Genomic DNA, 17,373 nt, shown 5'->3' with positions numbered 1-17,373 from the left:
ATCAGATAATCCCATGAGGTAATCCATGTACAGTTTCTGAGCAGAGTGCCTGGCATAGAGTAAGTATTTGTCAAGACCCCTTTTGGTATTTTGTTCCCCACAGACTGAGCTCTTTGAGGCAAAGGCTGGGTCTGATTCAGTTACCATTACCAAGTGAGAATGGCCAATTACCTGAGAATTTAGAGCACAATCAAGTTCAATAAATGCCAAAGTGATGCTGAGGGTGACCTTGTCTCTCTCTCACAACTTGCAAGCCTGTTGGCAATGCCATCACTCAGCTCCTTTGGGGACCATGCTGTGGCGTGGAGCAGGGGAGAATCCAGCTTCCTACGCACCTATTCGGTGCACGTTCTTTGTGATGTCATTGCATTCTCACATTCCTTGCAAAGGTGGGTCTGATGTTCCAGGACTGTGGGCATTAAAGAATGATAAGAAGCAGGGCAGGGAAGGGGGAGAGCTAAAGCTGAGGAGTAAGCAGGGAAGAGATGGCTCAAGGCTTGTGAGCTCCAGGAAAGGCACTTGTGCTGCAAAAGCCACTGTGGGATCTTAATCTGGCTAGCGATGAGGACACAGTCAAGCTTGTATTTTAGAAAAATCACTGGCACTTTTGTGGGGGATGAGCTGGAGGGGTGCAAGAGCAGATGGAAGATGATGGGGGCAGGGCCAACAAACTGGAGAAATGTCTAAGGATGTCTTGGGCAGTGATCTCATAGTGCTTAGCACAATGCTCAACACACACTCGCTGATATCATTTAGTAATAGTACGTATATTATCAACGTAGTAATAGGAAGAATAATAATAGCCCCTCTATATTGAACACTATTTACTGTGATGTAAAGGACTTTACCCACATTATTTCATTTAATCCTCATAACTGTCCTATCTGGTAATTGATATGGCTAGCCCCATTTTACAGATGAGGAAACTGAGGCCCAGGGAATTTAGGTATTTGGCTCAAGGTCACACACAATGGAAAAAAAAAACAAATTCAGAATTTCGAGGCGTAACTGTTCAACTCCAGAGCTTATGCTTTCTTAAGCCTCCACATCAACTGCCTTGGAGGAATTTCTCAGTTGTCCTGGGCACTGAGGAGACACCCAGCAGAAACCCATGTCTGCTGGCCCAGAAGAGAAGGGGGTGGTTTATCACAAAACAGGGTTGCTAAGTGAGACGAGCTCAGAGGGAAGTGCCCAAGCAGGCAGCCCCTGTCCCCGAAGTGGCCTTCCCCTGATATAAGCCAAAGCTGATCCAGAAAGAGATGCGGAGGGAGGGGTCCCCTGCCCCCAGGGCTTTGGTTCCCTGATGCTCCTAGGATCATCTGTCTTCCGGTCCCAGCTCTGTGCGGTGGACCCATCCAGCTTCCTCCAGGGACCACAGTCTCTCTTCTAATTGGTGGAAAATTGGTTGCTAACTGTCAGGAAATCGCCGATTTTCCATCCATTACTGGGGGACCGGGCCTGTGTAGCTGTAGGGGACTCTGGGTGGGAAGCACATGCTGATTAGGCCTTGCAGTTAACGATCAGGTTCGTGGACCTCCTCAGGCAGTCCTCCCAGACTGCTTATTAACTCCCTGCGAAGACCCATCGGGTAGGAGATATTGGTTAAATGGAACGCAGAGCCACAAAAGAGTCACTATTCATTAGGCTTTGGTTGTGGGGAGGGAGGAGATGGGGAAAAAACTGTGGCCTCAGTCCAGGAATGTTAAACAGCCCCATAAGTTGGCAGAGAACTTTATAATTGCTGCTATTAAAATATATGTATTTATATAGGTGATTTGTTGGAGGAAAGAATTTCGGCATTCAGAGGAGATCCTTGCTATGATCTCACCCAGGATTAAGTTGTTAGGGACAAGATATTAATTATGGCCAAGGGCCCCAATCCCTGCCTAATTAGCTCATGGAATATAATTTGCCTGCAAATGCTACTGTTACAATCACCTTGAACGTGTCTGGAGCTTTCCTCCAGTCAGGTTGGGTGAGATTTACCTCATCACGGGAGAAGAGGGGAGAGGAGGGGAAGGAGGGTTGGGTTCCATTCCCACCCCTGTCCCTGACTTGTGAGGAAGGGGCTTCTTCTCCAGTTTCCTCACCTGCAGTTAAGGGGTAGAAAGGGGTACATTTGAGAAGCCCTTTTCGCTAGGGACGTTCTGAGCCTGACAGTCAGTAAAGACACAACACTGGCCTGGGGTTGAGAATACATCGATGCCCAGCTTCTGCAGTCTGCACAACCCAAGACACGCAAAGACCTTGCCTAAGGGAAGTCAGGAAGTTCTCTTAGGGGGCCAGACATCAGTTGTTGATAGGGCTTTTTTCTGAAGATCAGGGAGGATATTTGTCAATTTCAGTGACAGGCAGCACTGTACATCCAGTGGCTCTCACCAGGTGGATCACTCTGCTCTGACCACTGAACACAGTGTTCGTGTTCTCCCTACTCCAGGCCCCCTTACCTTTGGCTCACCACCTTCTCTACTTGCCAAAATCCTGTTTATTATTTAGCACCGAATTCAAGTGTCCCTTCATCAAAACTTTCCTGATTGTCACAGGCACAGCTAGGTAGGCCCTCCCCTAAACTGTTTTTCTTGAATCCTCTAGACAAACCTTCAGCTAACCTTGACTTGCAAGATCGTTATTTTGTGCCTTGATCTCACCTACCAGGCGATGAACTTCTTGAGGCTAGGACCACTCCATGTTTGACTTGACTTGAAATCTATGGAGCTCATCCCAGGTAGGTATCAAAATTAACTGAGCTTGATTTATATTTCTGTGTAGTCCTTGAGAAAGGTTTTCAAGTCCTTTGCCTCTGGTGTGAAGAGGAAAAGGGGCTTTGAGAGCAGGTGGGGCCCTGGTTCTTGGATGGGCTCTAGACCTGTGGCGTCTGGACCTTATTCTCAGCTCAAATATAGGCGCTTAAGAGGGAGTCCCGTGTTTCCACCCTATGGGGGATATGTAGTCTTATGGGGAATGATTTGAGAAGGCAAGGCCTCTTTCTTCCTCTCTGTCTTCCTAAGATCCTAACACAGATCTGGGCTTACAAATGGGGTTTGGGGGAGGAAATGAGGCTGTATTGCACTAAATTCAGTTGGTGGTGACAGAATCTACAAGAGCCTGAGAAAAGCTGTTCAAACCCGAGCCTCTAGGCAGAAGACTTTGCCTGTGGCTCCCCGGGTTGGGGGCTGAGGATCAAAAGCAAGGAAGGTGCTGCCGACTAGAAATATAAACAGATTCAAGAAGGGCTTACAGAGATTCCTGGATGACAGATCCCTTGCAGGTAACAGGTCATTAATAACTGAGAAAGATGATGATGATGATGATGATGATAATAATAATAATTAATAATACCTCCAGGAGAGCTTTTATACTTTTAAAAGCTTTTTTTTTTTTTTCTTGCCATTACCTCATTAGGTATTCACCACCTGCTTGGGGAAGGTTTTAGATGCTCAGAAAGGTGAGGGGACTTGCCTTAGCTCACATAGCTCATTCAGGGCAGAACTGGTACTGGATCTGAGGGGTGTTCCTGACTCCCTTCTTAGTTGGGGGCGACAATATTCAGAGGAGGTGTCAGGTGTGTCCTGGGACCATAGCCCTGTTTCTCTTCCTCCCTCCTCATTTCAATGGCTATCGTCTCCTATACTGCCAGGCTGCTTTGGTAAGCTTTCACTCCAGGGTGTGCGTAGGTTCCTGTCCTGCTTGGTTGGTGACCTAACACATGACATTGAATAGAAGTCTTCCACTCACTCGGTTTCCACATTTGTGCAAGTGATGCTTACCCTCTTGGATCCACTGTCTCCTCTTTGTAAAGTAGATGAAGGAGTACCCATCTTGAGGGGTAGATGGCACCGTGCTGGCAATGCTCTCAGCAACCTGCCAGGCACATAGAGAGCACTCAGTAAACAGGAGTTTGGGGCAATGCCTGGGGGCGAGACACTCCAGGCTGACTCAGAACAGACAGGGGCAGCTTGCTGTACTCTGTACTCTTCTGCTCAAGGGTGCTCCAGCTGGGTTCTGTGGATCCTGACACACTTCCGGGGAAAACCCTTGAGTTTCATGGACCCCTTGCAGTGGTAATTTAGACAGTTATTGGTGAGCTGGGGTATCCTGCTAGAATCCTGAGCGAGGCTTCGGGAATTTTGTGACTCTCAGATATGCTCACATCTTAAGTGGGCGAGGCTAGTTGCTGTGAAGCTAGTTCCTCTTATTGTATCCTTGTTCTACCCCATTCTACCCTGTTCTCAGGAGCACATGTTCTCAAGTGAAAATCATGGTCCCCCTTGGGGTGTGAAAGGGGCCAGTGCTGCCATCTACAGACAGAAGAGTGATTAGACTCACTTCTTGGAAAGCCTGGTGAAGAGCAACTGAAAAAAGAGGAAAGAAATTGGTTGCTAATCCCCACTGCCTCTATGTTTTAAAATCTGTCATTGTTTACCACTGTTGTCGTCAGATGTCTCACCTTAATGGACATTTCTGCTTGCAAACCAGGGTACGTGTGGTGTCACTTCCATTTGGGACTGCCACTGGAGCCCTGGCACCATCCTGGTGCCTTGTGTAGAATACAAAGGGTTTAGGAGTCTGCTTAATTATATATTGTGTCATTGCTTTGGTATTGGATCAACATTTGTGAAGGTCCTGTGCAAACCTTTGGTTTTAGCAGGTCCCAATGGGATGGAGAAGTGAAGTAGCTCAGTCGTGTCTGACTCTTTGCGACCCCGTGGACTGTAGCCTACCAGGCTCTTCCCTCCATGGGATTCTCCAGGCAAGAATACTGGAGTGGGTTGTCATTTCCTTCTCCAGGGGATCTTCCCAACCCAGGGATAGAACCCGGGTCTCCCGCATTGCAGGCAGACGCTTTAACCTCTGAGCCACCAGGGAAGCCCAATGGGATAGGATGATCCAAAAGGAGATACCTGGAATTGGCCAAATGGGGAATTTTGGTTCTTGTGCATTACTGGGTTCCAAAGAACTCTCTCCAGATATAACTTGGCCAGTGCCTGGAGAGCAAAGAGGACATGTTCTGGGGTCAGAGATCTGCCTGGCTGGTGTGGGGAGCAAAGAAAAGAGTGTGAGTCTATGCACCCCAGGTCTCATGGTGGAGTTGTGATTTGCCACCAACTTTCCTTGGCTGTGTAGATGCGAACAGTTAAGACCCTGATGCTGGGAAAGATTGAAGGCAGGAGGATAAGGAGACGACAGAGGATGAGATGGTTGGATGGCATCACCAACTCGATGGACATGAGTTTGAGTAAGCTCTGGGAGTTGGTGATGGACAGGGAGGCCTGGCGTGCTGCAGCCCATGGGGTCGCAAAGAGTCAGACACGACTAAGCAACTGAAGTGAACTGAATTTCCATGGCCATGAAGATGTGAACAGTTAAGTGTACTTGCACTGGGAACCCTGAGGGTACAGAACTATTATAGATGGAGAAGAGCAAATACATATACACTATTCTTACGACAGTGTATGCTAATGTGTCACAAGGAACCCAGTGGAATTTTCTCCATGTGTCAGAGGAGGACTTGGAAGCTCAGAAAGGGGAAGTGTCCTGTCCAAGGTCCCCTGGCAGGTCGACAGCAGAGCCAGAACTCGAACCCAGGACCCCTGCTGCTCACCACAGACTCTCTGGGAAGACTTCCACAGGAGGAGATCTCCTGACACAAGACCCTGCCCTCCACCTGAGCTCCCCTTCCCTGAGGGCTACAGAGAGGAAGCTTAATCGTTAATGAACTGGTTTTCAGTTTAACTTCCCCCTTGGCAATGATTAATACCCAGTGACCTAGCCTGGCATCTGGTGATCCTGACCAGGACTGACCCATGGGGGTGCCAGTGGCCTGCAGGCCCCCGTGTGGGTTCGGGTGCAGCTGGATGAAGCTGAGGGGCGCTGCAACAGCCGCCTTCTATCTAAAAGAATCTCTTCTGTCCTGTGCTGAGACTTCTATCATTAGATGTCACTTCTCAGAATGAGGACATCACAAATGCCCCTGGGCAGGGGAGCTAGGAATAGAAGTCATGTTTAAAGTTCTGGTGGTTCAGTGGTTAAGACACTGTTTTTAGATGGCAGGGGGCATGAGTTTGATCCCTGGTTGGGGAACTAAGATCCCACATGCTGCGTGACATGTCCAAAAAAGAGAAAAATAAAAACCTCATTGGACAGTTGATTTGATTTGATGGTCCTGGTGTCTAGAGGCTCAGAGGAATTACAGGATTTCTGAGTTTTAGTCCAACATTAGCAAGCTAGTGTGACATTACTGGATCCACAGCACTAGCAGACTGGAAGCTTTTTATGGCCAAGGGCAGGGTCTGGAAGGAAAGATGTGTGGGGAGAGATCTCCCAGTTTGTAACTGCAAAGACCTCAGGGCTGAGTCTAGCTCTGATTGTCACTGGCTATGAGAAGTGGGTAAACCTCGCTCAGCCTCAGTTTTGTGGCCTCTCATGTGGAGAAAGGAATACTTCCATCCAGACTCTTTTCAGGAGGAAAGAGAAAGTCCATGTAAAGTGTCTTATCTAGAGGAAGCAGGAACTGCATCATGTTTCTTCTCCTGTTTCCTCCCTTCTCTGGCTCACCTTGGCTGACCCTCTGTGGTAGAAGAATCCGGGTTTATTGGGGGAGGAGGGTTTTCCTCGTGTGTTCTGGGATGCTTAAAAGGACTGGTTCTCTCTCTGTGAGAGTGGACAGTTAGCTAGGCATCAAGACTCCACCCTGCCCTGCCCTTGTTGGAACTGGAACCACAGAGCGGAGCTGGATCCATTTCGCTCAGTATCCATCCACCTCTTCTGATGGTTGTAAGCATGGCGAGCTGAGACCACGCCTTGGTCTGAGACCATTACTGCCCCTTGCCTCGGTTTTGTGAATGAGTGTCAGCTGACACCAGCTCTGAGTTCAGCAGCAGCTCCTTCCCACCGCTGCCTAACAGGTGCTCTTGCGTCCGGCATTCTTGACTTGGTGCAGGGATTCTGTATTTCAGCCCCCAGCCCAGGCTGCTGTAGGCTTGATCCCTGAGTCATCAAGTCATCGTGTCATCCTGAGAAACTTACCTGATGGGACCACTAAATGCAACAATGTCATCCCTTCCCTCTATGCTCCAGCCACGTAGGACTGCCCTTGGCTCCTCCTCGCGTCTCTGTGTCTTCCTCTTAACCCCTTCCTGGTTTGCCTTTCCAAGAAGCTCTGGCTGGAGACCTGCTTGTCATTTAGCTGGGGTGTTGCTTCTCTGATCCCTGGACTCTGGGTCCATCAGTTCTTGGCTTTCTTGACTCATCTCTCACCACTCTGCATGGTGTCGACATGCCTGCCTATCTCCCCTATGGACTAGAACCTTCTGAAAGAGTTCCCAGTCCCAGTCTGGGGCCCAGTGCCCAGTACTATTTTCCTGAGATCCGTGAGGTGAAGTCCTGTGTAAAGACAGGGAAGGGGCTCCTGCCGCCTCTCCAGCCTGTCCGGGGAGGATGGCTGGAGCCCTGGGTTGAGGGTCAGGCAGGCTGAAGCAGGGAACCATGAAGCCCCCAGCGGAAGCCGTGGCTCTTTCTCTGTTTTGGTTTTGCTTTCGTGGGCTTTTCATTTCAGAAGTTAATCTAGTTAATGCCAACGATGTCATTTCGGCAAGCCAGCAATTTCCTTTTTCCCTTTATTTAATGAGCCCCGCCCCCACCTCAATCTCTGTAATAAAAGGCATGCAGGTGGGTAATTACAGAGGTGTGAAATAGCGGTGCTGGGCCAGGGCCAGCTGAGCGTTCTGGAGCATCCATTGGGCGGTTTCCGGGGAAATACCCACCCCTCCCCATTTAGTTTCAGGTGGGAAAGCTGAAGCTTAAGGTGAGGAACTTCTATAAAGCTACATAACAGGGAGAAGGCAGGGCCAGCATGGGAATCCAGTCCTTAACCCCCAGCTGGGGTTCTTTCCACTCCTCAGTGCCATTCTTATCCCCTCCTGTGTATCTTGTGGGGCATGCCGTAGGAGTTTCCAGCTGCCATCAGTCCATCCGTCCACCCGCTCGTCCATCCATCTGTTCACCCACCATGTACCTATAATAGACACTCACTGAGTACCTACCATGTGCAAGGCACCATGAATACAGTGGAGACGAAGGCTGTCACAGCCCCGTCCTTGGAATCACAGGCTACAGTCCCACACTCAACCTGTTGGAGGCATACCGTATGATGATTTCAATAATGGGCAATAAACGCTATGTTTGTTGCAAGCAAAAACAACAAATGGGTGCGTAACTCCACTCTTGGGGGTCATGGGGAACTTCTCAGCAGAAGAGGAATAGACGTTGCAATGAGTCTTGAAGAACAGGAAAGAGTTTCCAAAAGGTGATGTCCTAGGACACAAAAGTTTTTAAAAGAATCAGGAAGGATATTTACCCAATGTTAACAGTTTTTATCTCTAGGGATGGGATTTGGAGGGTAGTGGGTAGGAGAGGATAGAGGACACATTTTTACTTTCAACTTTCCACTATTGGTATTAGAATTAGAGTGTGTGTATATTAAAATTCCAATGAAAAAGATATTTCTATTTAGAAAACATAATAGAGGATATTTAAGGGACATCAAACGACTCAATGTGACGAGTTCAGAGAGGAAGGGAGAACGTGAGTCTGTGGAGGTGGGCTGGGGTCAGCCTAAGAAAGTCCTGAAATGCTGGTTAAGGAGTTTAGATTTTAACCACAGGGGCCCATGGAGGTGACAGCAGAGGCCACATTCGCTGAGCCTAGCAGTGCCTGGCACATAGTATGCTCAGTTAACACATACCTGATGTGGAATTAACAAGTGCAACCAGATAACATGGGGTCATCTACAGTTTGAAGCAGGGCTTCCCAGGTGACTCAGTGGTAAAGAGTCCACCTGCCAAACAGGAGATGTGGGTTCGGTCCCTGGGTTGGGAAGATCCTGGAGAAGGACATGGCAACCCACTCCAGTAGTCTTGCCTGGGGAATCCCATGGACAGAGGAGCCTGGTGGGCTAGAGTCCACGGGGTTGCAAAGGGTCAAACCTGACTGAGCAGCTAAATAACAACAGTGGTTTAAAGCAGAGGGCTGTGAAGGTGTGTGCTTTGCTGCTGTATGTTGGTGGCAGTGATTGGCAGTGGGAAGCCGCCTGCGGCAAAACGTGTCCTTGCAGAAATGGGAAGTCCAGGTACAAGGAATCCTATAGAAAGAGAGAAAAGGATGCTGTGGTTTCGTCGCAGACCAGGGAGTGTGGAATGGGGCCAGATCACGGGCCTTGGCATAAGTCGACAACCATGGGGAGCACTCTTGATATATGAAAATTCTCAGGACAGAGGGCTCTCCAGACCAGACAAGAGTTTTGGGTGCCCTTTGTGGCCACAAACCGTCACTTTTGCCTTCCAGAGGTGTCTACTTCAATCTGTCGTCCTTCATTACGTCTTTAACCCTGCAGCAGGAGGGATTCTCCTGAAATGCAGTTCTGACCATGTTGCCTCCTTCCTTGAATCCTTCAGGATAAATTTCAGTTCCCTTACCTTGGCTTAGGAAGCGCTTTTGATCTGATCCTTGCTTATTTGTTCAACTTCATTTCCCAATATCTCTTACTCAAATCCTCCTGTTCAACCAACATCGTTGTTCTCAGTTAACTGAACAACTTCATGCCTCTCTCATTGCCTGAATCAACTCTTTTCTTCCCCTTGGGGATGATCTGACCTGTATATCCTCTCCCCAGCTCCCATTTTGCCCGATAAACATCAAGCCCTCCTTTAAGGTTCCACTTTCGGGTTATCTTTCCTCTGAAGCCTTTTCTGATCACATCCCCATCACTACCTGTGTTCACTCCTCTGGAAGAACTTATTATTGCCTTTTATACAGAGTCAGACACGACTGAAGCGACTTAGCAGCAGCAGCCGCAGCATGGGACCTTGTACTCCAAGCACTCTGTACTATCAACTAGATTTACTAGTAAAGCACTGTGTTACCTCATGAACTTAGTATTTGTGTATCTACCCCTCCCCTACCACACTCTCCACTGCCCTCCTTTCCCCAGCTTTAAGCTCCTTAGTGTCAAGGGCTATTTTCCACTGTCCTTGGCACCTGGCACAGAGGTTGGACCAGACTAGGGATTCAGTAGGTATTTGGTGAACCAACGCATGAATGAGTAACATGACACTCTGTAATGATTTCTCTTGTGAAATAGAAAATCAAAGCACACTCCTATCTTCTCTCACCTCGAGGTGCCAGGGGATCCAGACATCCCTGCAGGAGACAGCCTTCCACATTGGAAGGCTGCCAGGTAGGGGAGCCAGAGACCTGAGCTCTAATCCTGTTTCCTCTGCCCTTGGGCAATTCCTTGCCCTTCTCTGGGCCTCAGTTTCCAAATGAGTACAGTGAGGATAATAATCCTAGTGTTACTTCCCCATAAAAATGTTGTGAATCTCAAAGATGAGACCAAAACCACTCACTGTGCAACTCCAGGCTGGACTGAGGTGTCAACTGGGGTGATGTGGTCGTCTGCCTGGCAGCCATACTCAGGTTTTCTTGGATCTGGCGGGGGCAACTCCTACCACTGAAGGGGACCTGCTAAAAGATTCTTTCTCTCCTTCTTCAGCTCACTCATGTTGTGGGGCTCAGGGAATGTTAATTATTAGGCCCCAGCCCACCCGGAGAGCCTCTGATGAAAGCAAGCTCAGAGTGTAAAGTCTAATCGATGCCCTGCACCGGGTGTCAGGGCCTCGGCTGACTCTGCCTGCAGATGGATCATTAATCCAGGCACTCCAGCCTGGAACACGGGGCCCAGGAAGTCCTGAAACATTCCTGACCACCCACGGTTCAGACCAGCAGCCCCACAAGGCAGCCAGCCTGCCACCAAGTCTCAAAACTTTACAACCTCAAAGTTAGATGAGATGCAGAGAACAGCTAGTCCGTAGGCAGAAATCCAGCCTCAGTCTGCACACTTGCCCCAGACTACTCAGAGGGGAACTCCTTGATGAACAGCCTGGACTAAGGGGATGGATCTGCATGATCCTGGGCCTTTTTCTCCCTTCTGTACAAGTGGGAGAAGGATACCTACCTCACAGGACTGATGTGAAGAATAAATGAGTTCAAGTGAAAGTTTCATTTTGAGATTTATTAGAGTGATACTCACATGTGAGCTGCCATTATCATTGTTAACATATGAGCCCCTGCCCCTGGGATGTGTTCCCTCTTTTTCCCCAGTCTTTTTCAACTGGCAAGGGGTTGATTCTCTGCTTGAAAGCTTATATATGCTGGCACCTTAAATATAAAGTCAGGACCGTCTGGCCTTTTGTCTAAGGCCCTTCAGCTTACAGTCAGCTGATTCCTCCTCAGCTGCATCTGTTACTTCTCCCCACCCATCAATTTCCACCCAGATGCAGAAAACTGACCCTTGTTATCCATATAGTTTGGCACCTCGAAGCTCCTCACCCCTTTTCTCTTGGTGAATTTCCACTCATCTTTCAAGGCCATGTGTAGCAGTTTTCCTTTCCTGAGACGCCTTCCTGATTCCCTGTTACAAACCTCTGATGAACTTAGCTTTGGCTTCCTTCCACCTGGTTTCTGTAGCATATTGGAGCTCTCACTGCTATAGGACCGTCAGTGAATTGTTTGGGTTTTAGCTGCTTTTCTTCTTGAATGAGTAAGGCATATTAAAATGCATCTTCCCTGGGAGGGCCAACTTTCTTATTTTAACTAATTACAGCAACAGCAGTCCTGGTCATTGGTTCCTCGGCATGCTTTTTCTCAAAGCTGTGTACTTGGGTTCTAGACAAGACGGCTCTAGAATCAAACAGATTGAGTATGAATCTATCCTCAGCCACTTCAAAGTGCGTCGCCTTACCTGTTATTTTGCCTTTCTGTTTGTTTCCTTGTTTGAACAGTAAGGCTGTTAGCAAGGCCTACCTCTTAGGCTTCTTGTGAGGATTGTAAGGGATGTCTTCACCGGAGGGTAGAGCTTCCTGCCCTGAGGCTTGTGACTAGCAGTCTTATTACCTGGGTCCCAGCCCTGCCTCTCTGGCTCTCTGTTTCCTTGTCTGTAACAAGGATTCTACTATCAGAGGTTTTCAGACTTGGTCAAGTGGCTGTACCACACGGGGCCTCGTCTTGCAGGTGGAGGCTAGTCACTTTTTACATTTCAGTTCGGTTCAGTTCAGTCGCTCAGTCGTGTCTGACTCTGCAACCCTGTGGGCTGCAGCATGCCAGACTTTCTTGTCCATCACCAATTCCCGGAGCTTGCTCAAACACATGTCCATCAAGTGTGTAATGCCATCCAACCATCCTACCTCTGTTTTCCCTTTCTTCTCCTGCCTTCAATCTTTCCCAGCATCATGGTCTTTTCTAATGAGTCAGCTCTTCCCATCAGGTGGCCAAAGTATTGGAACTTCAGCTTCAGCATCAGCCCTTCCAATGAATATTCAGGACTGATTTCCTTTAGGATTGACAGGTTTATTTTTAGTTGAAGGAAAATTGCTTTACAATATCGATTTCATTTCTGCCATAGATCAACATGAATTAGCCATAGGTATACATAGGTCCCTTCTCTCTTGAACCTCCCTCCTACCTCCCAGCCTTTTCTACCCCTTTAGGTTGTTACAGAGCCCCGGTTTAAGTTCCCCGAGTCATACAGCAAATTCCCACTGACTATCTATTTTACATATGGTACTGTATATGCTTCTATGCTACTCTCTCCATTCATCTCCAGGTAGAGGCTGCTGCTGCCACTGCTAAGTAGCTTCAGTCGTGTCCGACTCTGTGTGACCCCATAGATGGCAGCCCACCAGGCTCCGCCATCCCTGGGATTCTCCAGGCAAGAACACTGGAGTGGGTTGCCATTTCCTTCTCCAATGCATGAAAGTGAAAAGTGAAAGTGAAGTCGCTTAGTCGTGTCCGACTCTTCACGACCCCATGGACAGCAGCCTACCAGGCTCCTCCGTCCATGGGATTTTCCAGGCAAGAGTACTGCAGTGGGTGCCATTGCCTTCTCCGCAGGTAGAGGCTAGTCCTTATCTGTGTTCTTTATCCACATCTTTGTTCATACAGCTCCATTCTTACTCATTTCACAGATTGTCTAAGTTCCTTAGATTGGTCTCTGCCCTCCTATGATGTCATGATTCCAGGAGTGAGGCAGGTGAAGAGGAGAGGAGGTGTGATGAGGGCATGAGGTGGTAGAGGCTGAGAGGCTGGTCTGGTCTTGTTCTACGATGCCAGGCACCTGGGGCAGGTGAAGGGAACAGTTCTATGTCTACCTGTGTGCCTGCCCTCCATCACACCTCTTACAATGTCCAGCACAGGAGGGGAGTTAAGTGAGTCTTTGAATGGAGAAAAAGAGGGTCTAGAGGAACACTTCTTCAGACCAGGTAAACAGAAGTGATGCCTGTCCTGAGTACTCTCTCAGGGAAATAGCCACTGAATGCACTCACTCTTGCTCCTACATTCTAATTTATCAGTGGTCAGCACAGTTACAGCATTGCCCCTTCAGACTGGCACATGGAAGCTTCCCGGAGAACTTTGGGTCTGAGAAGAGAGGAAGGCTGAGGGAGCTCCATGCTCAGGGAAACTAAGGTAGGCAGAAAGTCCTGAGAGGTCATGGGACATCTCAGAGAAGCTATCAGGAGACAATTGGAGGAACTCTGGGGGCACCTGAACCTCTGTCCTGTGTCTGAATCTGTGACTTTGTTACTTTGCAGGCGTCTTCAGAGGGAACAGGTGTAGACTCTGAAATGGAGAAGGACCAGTAAGTCATGTCATCTACAAGAGGTAGGAGGCTGAAACTCCTCCCAGTGAGGCATCTAAGATGATCTCAGACAAGGACAGAACTGCAGAGCTGAGGGCAGTGGGTGGAGGCCCTGGGCTCACGGGCAAGAAGAAACATGCATGAGGATCAATTGGGGAATCAGATGAGCCTTGGGGTCCATTCCACACTGCCTACTGGGAGCTCTTGGAGGACAGAACTGGAGCTCAGTGTGGCTAAAAGGACAGGAGGCCTTTTGCTGGGACCCTCTGCTGTCCCAGTGAGCTCAGCATCGAGCTTTGCCAACACTGGTGCATGACCAGCACTGCTTGACCTCAATTTCCCCTCTTCCAGTTTACTCTTATTTTAGGCTCAGATCTTCCCCCTCCAGATGGAGTTCTCCCATCTGGTTACGGAAACTGGATCAGTGGAGAGAGAAATTCTAGGATGCTGGAATTTCAGGAACGTTTCCAGGGTGCCAAGAAAAATAGCTCTGTGATGAGCCAATGCCATCAAAATGGCAGATCTGCAAATGAGATCAGATTCTGTCTGAGTCACAATCTCATAGGATCTGAGACACCGAGGTCATCCAGTCTGCTCCATGATGTTACAGATGGAGGAACTACTGCCCTGGGAAGAGTAGAGCTGGTGGTGGCAGAGATGGAACTGGAACAGAGGGTTGCAGCCATTAACCTCACTCTGATCAGATGCCAGGTCCCTGCCGCCAGGCCCTTCTAAGAGCTGTCTGACATGCGTTGCTTGGCCTTATCAGCAGGAAGAAAAGATGACAGCAGGCAGTCTTCCTGGCCAAGCATCCATCAGAACCCACATAAATATTTTCCCAGAGTCTGCATGGCCAGCCTCTAGCTGGCTATGTGCCAGGGGACAGTAAATAATTTGGATGACTAGTGGCTTCCTGACAATTTTCCTGGGTGTGTTTTCTGACAACTTTGTTTTGGGAGCAGACGCTAGGGAGACCTTGATGGGGGCGGTGAGCCAAGCGCTTACTGGACTCTCTGATGGCATTTCTGGTCAGGAAGGAAGTACCCAAGGGGTCTCGATGACAACACACTTGGGGCAGAAGCTAACTTTCACTCAGTCTGAAAGGCTTTCAAGTGGGGCCAGGAGTTGGTTTCAGGGTTTAGGGTGGAGTGAGGTTAGAGGCTCTGGGGCGAAAAAGTCAGATGAAATCAGCTCAGTGTGGTAAATTGGGTAAGCTTGACCAAAGGCATGTGGAATGGTGGCTAAGGCAAGGGAAATGTTAGGGCTGGCATGGCCTCAGGTCAGCAGAGTGACCAGTCTTGGAGTTCAAAGTTCAGCCAGGGGTGGAGTGTCCAGGCACCTTCTGTTCTAGGGCCTCTGACTAGGGCCAGCAGTGGGAATGTCCAGCAAGGGTTTGGTTGTCCTTGAAGTCAGGTGCTGGATGTTCTGCCATTGTTATAGTAGGAACTGTCAGCAAGTTGAGGAAATAGGAATGGAAGTGAGGGCAGGAAATATCTAGAAAGGGTGGCAGGGCCAGAGAGTCTTGGGCAGATAAACCTGGCAGCAGATTTAGGAAAACCAGACAAAGTCTAGATTTCAGCCTCTGATGGGAGGGGTCACTATCTCCTCTGGGTTTAGTGATGGGGCAGGTCTGAGTGGGCAGTGTGGAGGCTCTGGGTACCTGCACTAGTTCAGGGCAGGGGAAGCCAGGCTGGCACTGACACAAAGGCCCATGTCTTTGTGAAGGGAAAATATGCTGCGTCTCTGATGGGTGTGAGGGCACAGAATCCCCAGTGGCGGGAAGGACCCATACAGAAAAAAATCTCACCTGAGCATCACAGTGAGATTACTGGGGCCACATGTCCGGTGTGTCCTGACTCGCAGACCCCAGCCCCACAGGGCTGTCCTTGGAGCCCCTGGAGATCACAGTTGCTCTGTCTCAGGAGGAGGCAGGGAATGGGGCTCTGGAGGCCTGATCTGACTTCCTCCATGTGGCTCCTGAAGATGAGGAGTGTGTGTGCTAGTCATTCAGTTGTGCCCAACTCTTAGTGATCCCATGGACTCTAGCCCTTTAGGCTCCTCTGTCCATAGGAGGAGGGGGGCCCTTTAGTCCCCAACGTGAGCCTGTCACCAGGCGTTTGACAAAAATCTTTCCAGCTGGCCTGTGGTATACTCATTAGGGACGGGAGTTCTTAAATTCACTTCATCCTCAGCCATGTTGCAAACACTTGTCCTGATTTTGAAAGGAAATGCAAGATTGTTGGAAGACTCTGGGCACTGGAATTCAGTGGCTTGTGTTCAGGTACAGGTACAATACTGCTGTGTACTCTGGCCTTTTCCCTAAAACCTCTGAGCCTCAGTTAATTTGCATTTTCGCATCTTGAGTAGAAAAAGCCTCTTGGGCTCAGAGTCAGCAGGTATAAATTCTGGACCTTCTGCTTTGCTCCTGGCTGACTTCTACACACAGCTGTTTTTCTCTGGTCCTCTACCTCTATCTTGGAAGTCAGGACTGGGCAAGATGATATCTCAGGGCCCTTCAAGACTTGAAGGCATTTTAGCAAGATTTGATACCCTTTAGGATGGTGGGGAATTGTTTCTCATGGAACTGTTCCTCTCTTTTGCATAAAAACACAAACACTCCAATTCTCACATGCTCACATGCAGACTCCCACAAGCACACATTCCCTCATGTACACAGACTCTGATGTATGTTCTCACACAGACGTATCCTCACCAACATACGTAAATCCTCTCATGCACTCGCCTATGCGCATGCACACACTCACGGGAACTAGTCAATCTTGTGCACCACTGAATCCCCAGTGCTTAGAGCAGAGGACTGATAAATCCTCAGGCCATGCCAGCAGAGTGAATGAAATCATGAATTTCCCTTCCTCACTACTGAAACACAGGTATTCACACACACCACACCCACACGTACAAGCCATCATGTGCACACTCCAGGGGCCCAGACATGTGCTGACGTGCATTAGACAGGCCCAGCATACTCACTCCCACCATGCCCCCACACTGTAGATCCGCTGCAAGTCCCTTCCAGGAGCTCACCAAGGGATATCCTTTTCTCACACATCACCCTGAAGCCTGCCTTGCTGGCACTGGGTTTGGCTCTGGTGACACCCAAGGACCTTGGTCCAGGCATCAAGGGTATTCCATAGCTTTCTGTGTGGACAGTGCTTTGTAAAAGTCCAGTCACTTTATCAGATCATGTCCCACTCCATCCTCTTGGCAGACGGGATGTAGGATGTCAGAATATGGATTATCCCCACATATTACAGACAGGGAGACAGAGAGCTAAACAGGATGGCTATCTGCCTAAGGCTCAGAAGCCACGGAGTAAGGAGCCCAACTAGAAACCACACCACCCCCTATCCAGGACTCTCTCCATTGCCTCTCCCAGTGACTGTTTTAAGAGGATTATTTATCCTCCAGTTGTTTCCCCCTCTAATTTATTTCTTTCCTTATCTTTTTTAAAATCCCTTGTTTCCGCCTGCAAATAGTTGGGTTTCAGGAGGGAGTGATGGAGGCCAAGTTCACCATCAGAAGTAAAATCTACAAGGAACTTCCCTTGTCTACCCCAGCCAAGATTCTTGCCAAATGTAATCAGAACTTACCACACACCTATGCACCCTTCACAAAGAACCCAACTTAACCTGCATAAGGAATAAACAAATTAATAAAGTTAA

General features: G+C 48.8%; 2 long non-coding RNA genes across 3 annotated transcripts in view; one reads left to right on the top strand and one right to left on the bottom strand.

Annotated features, from left to right (window-relative positions):
- Nucleotides 1-341, bottom strand: part of LOC132344917 (uncharacterized) — an 11,779-nt gene extending 11,438 nt beyond the window's left edge. Inside the window, exon 1 of the long non-coding RNA XR_009493993.1 lies at nt 172-341. This is a non-coding gene — a long non-coding RNA (uncharacterized lncRNA). The remainder of the gene's footprint in view (nt 1-171) is intronic.
- On the top strand, nt 310-17,373 carry LOC112446018 (uncharacterized). 2 transcript variants are annotated; one of them, XR_009493992.1, is made up of 5 exons: nt 310-887; nt 2,593-2,725; nt 13,404-13,518; nt 13,644-13,713; nt 14,301-17,170. It is a non-coding gene; the product is annotated as an uncharacterized lncRNA (long non-coding RNA). The 2 variants fall into 2 exon arrangements; XR_003034070.2 differs by lacking the exon at nt 14,301-17,170 and adding an exon at nt 17,188-17,373 and having other exon boundaries at nt 312-887.

Source organism: Bos taurus, chromosome 3 (genome assembly GCF_002263795.3).
Source record: "Bos taurus isolate L1 Dominette 01449 registration number 42190680 breed Hereford chromosome 3, ARS-UCD2.0, whole genome shotgun sequence".
NCBI lineage: Eukaryota > Metazoa > Chordata > Mammalia > Artiodactyla > Bovidae > Bos > Bos taurus.
The sequence above is the reverse complement of the archived record's forward strand: the minus strand, read 5'-3'. Positions and strand labels throughout refer to the sequence as shown.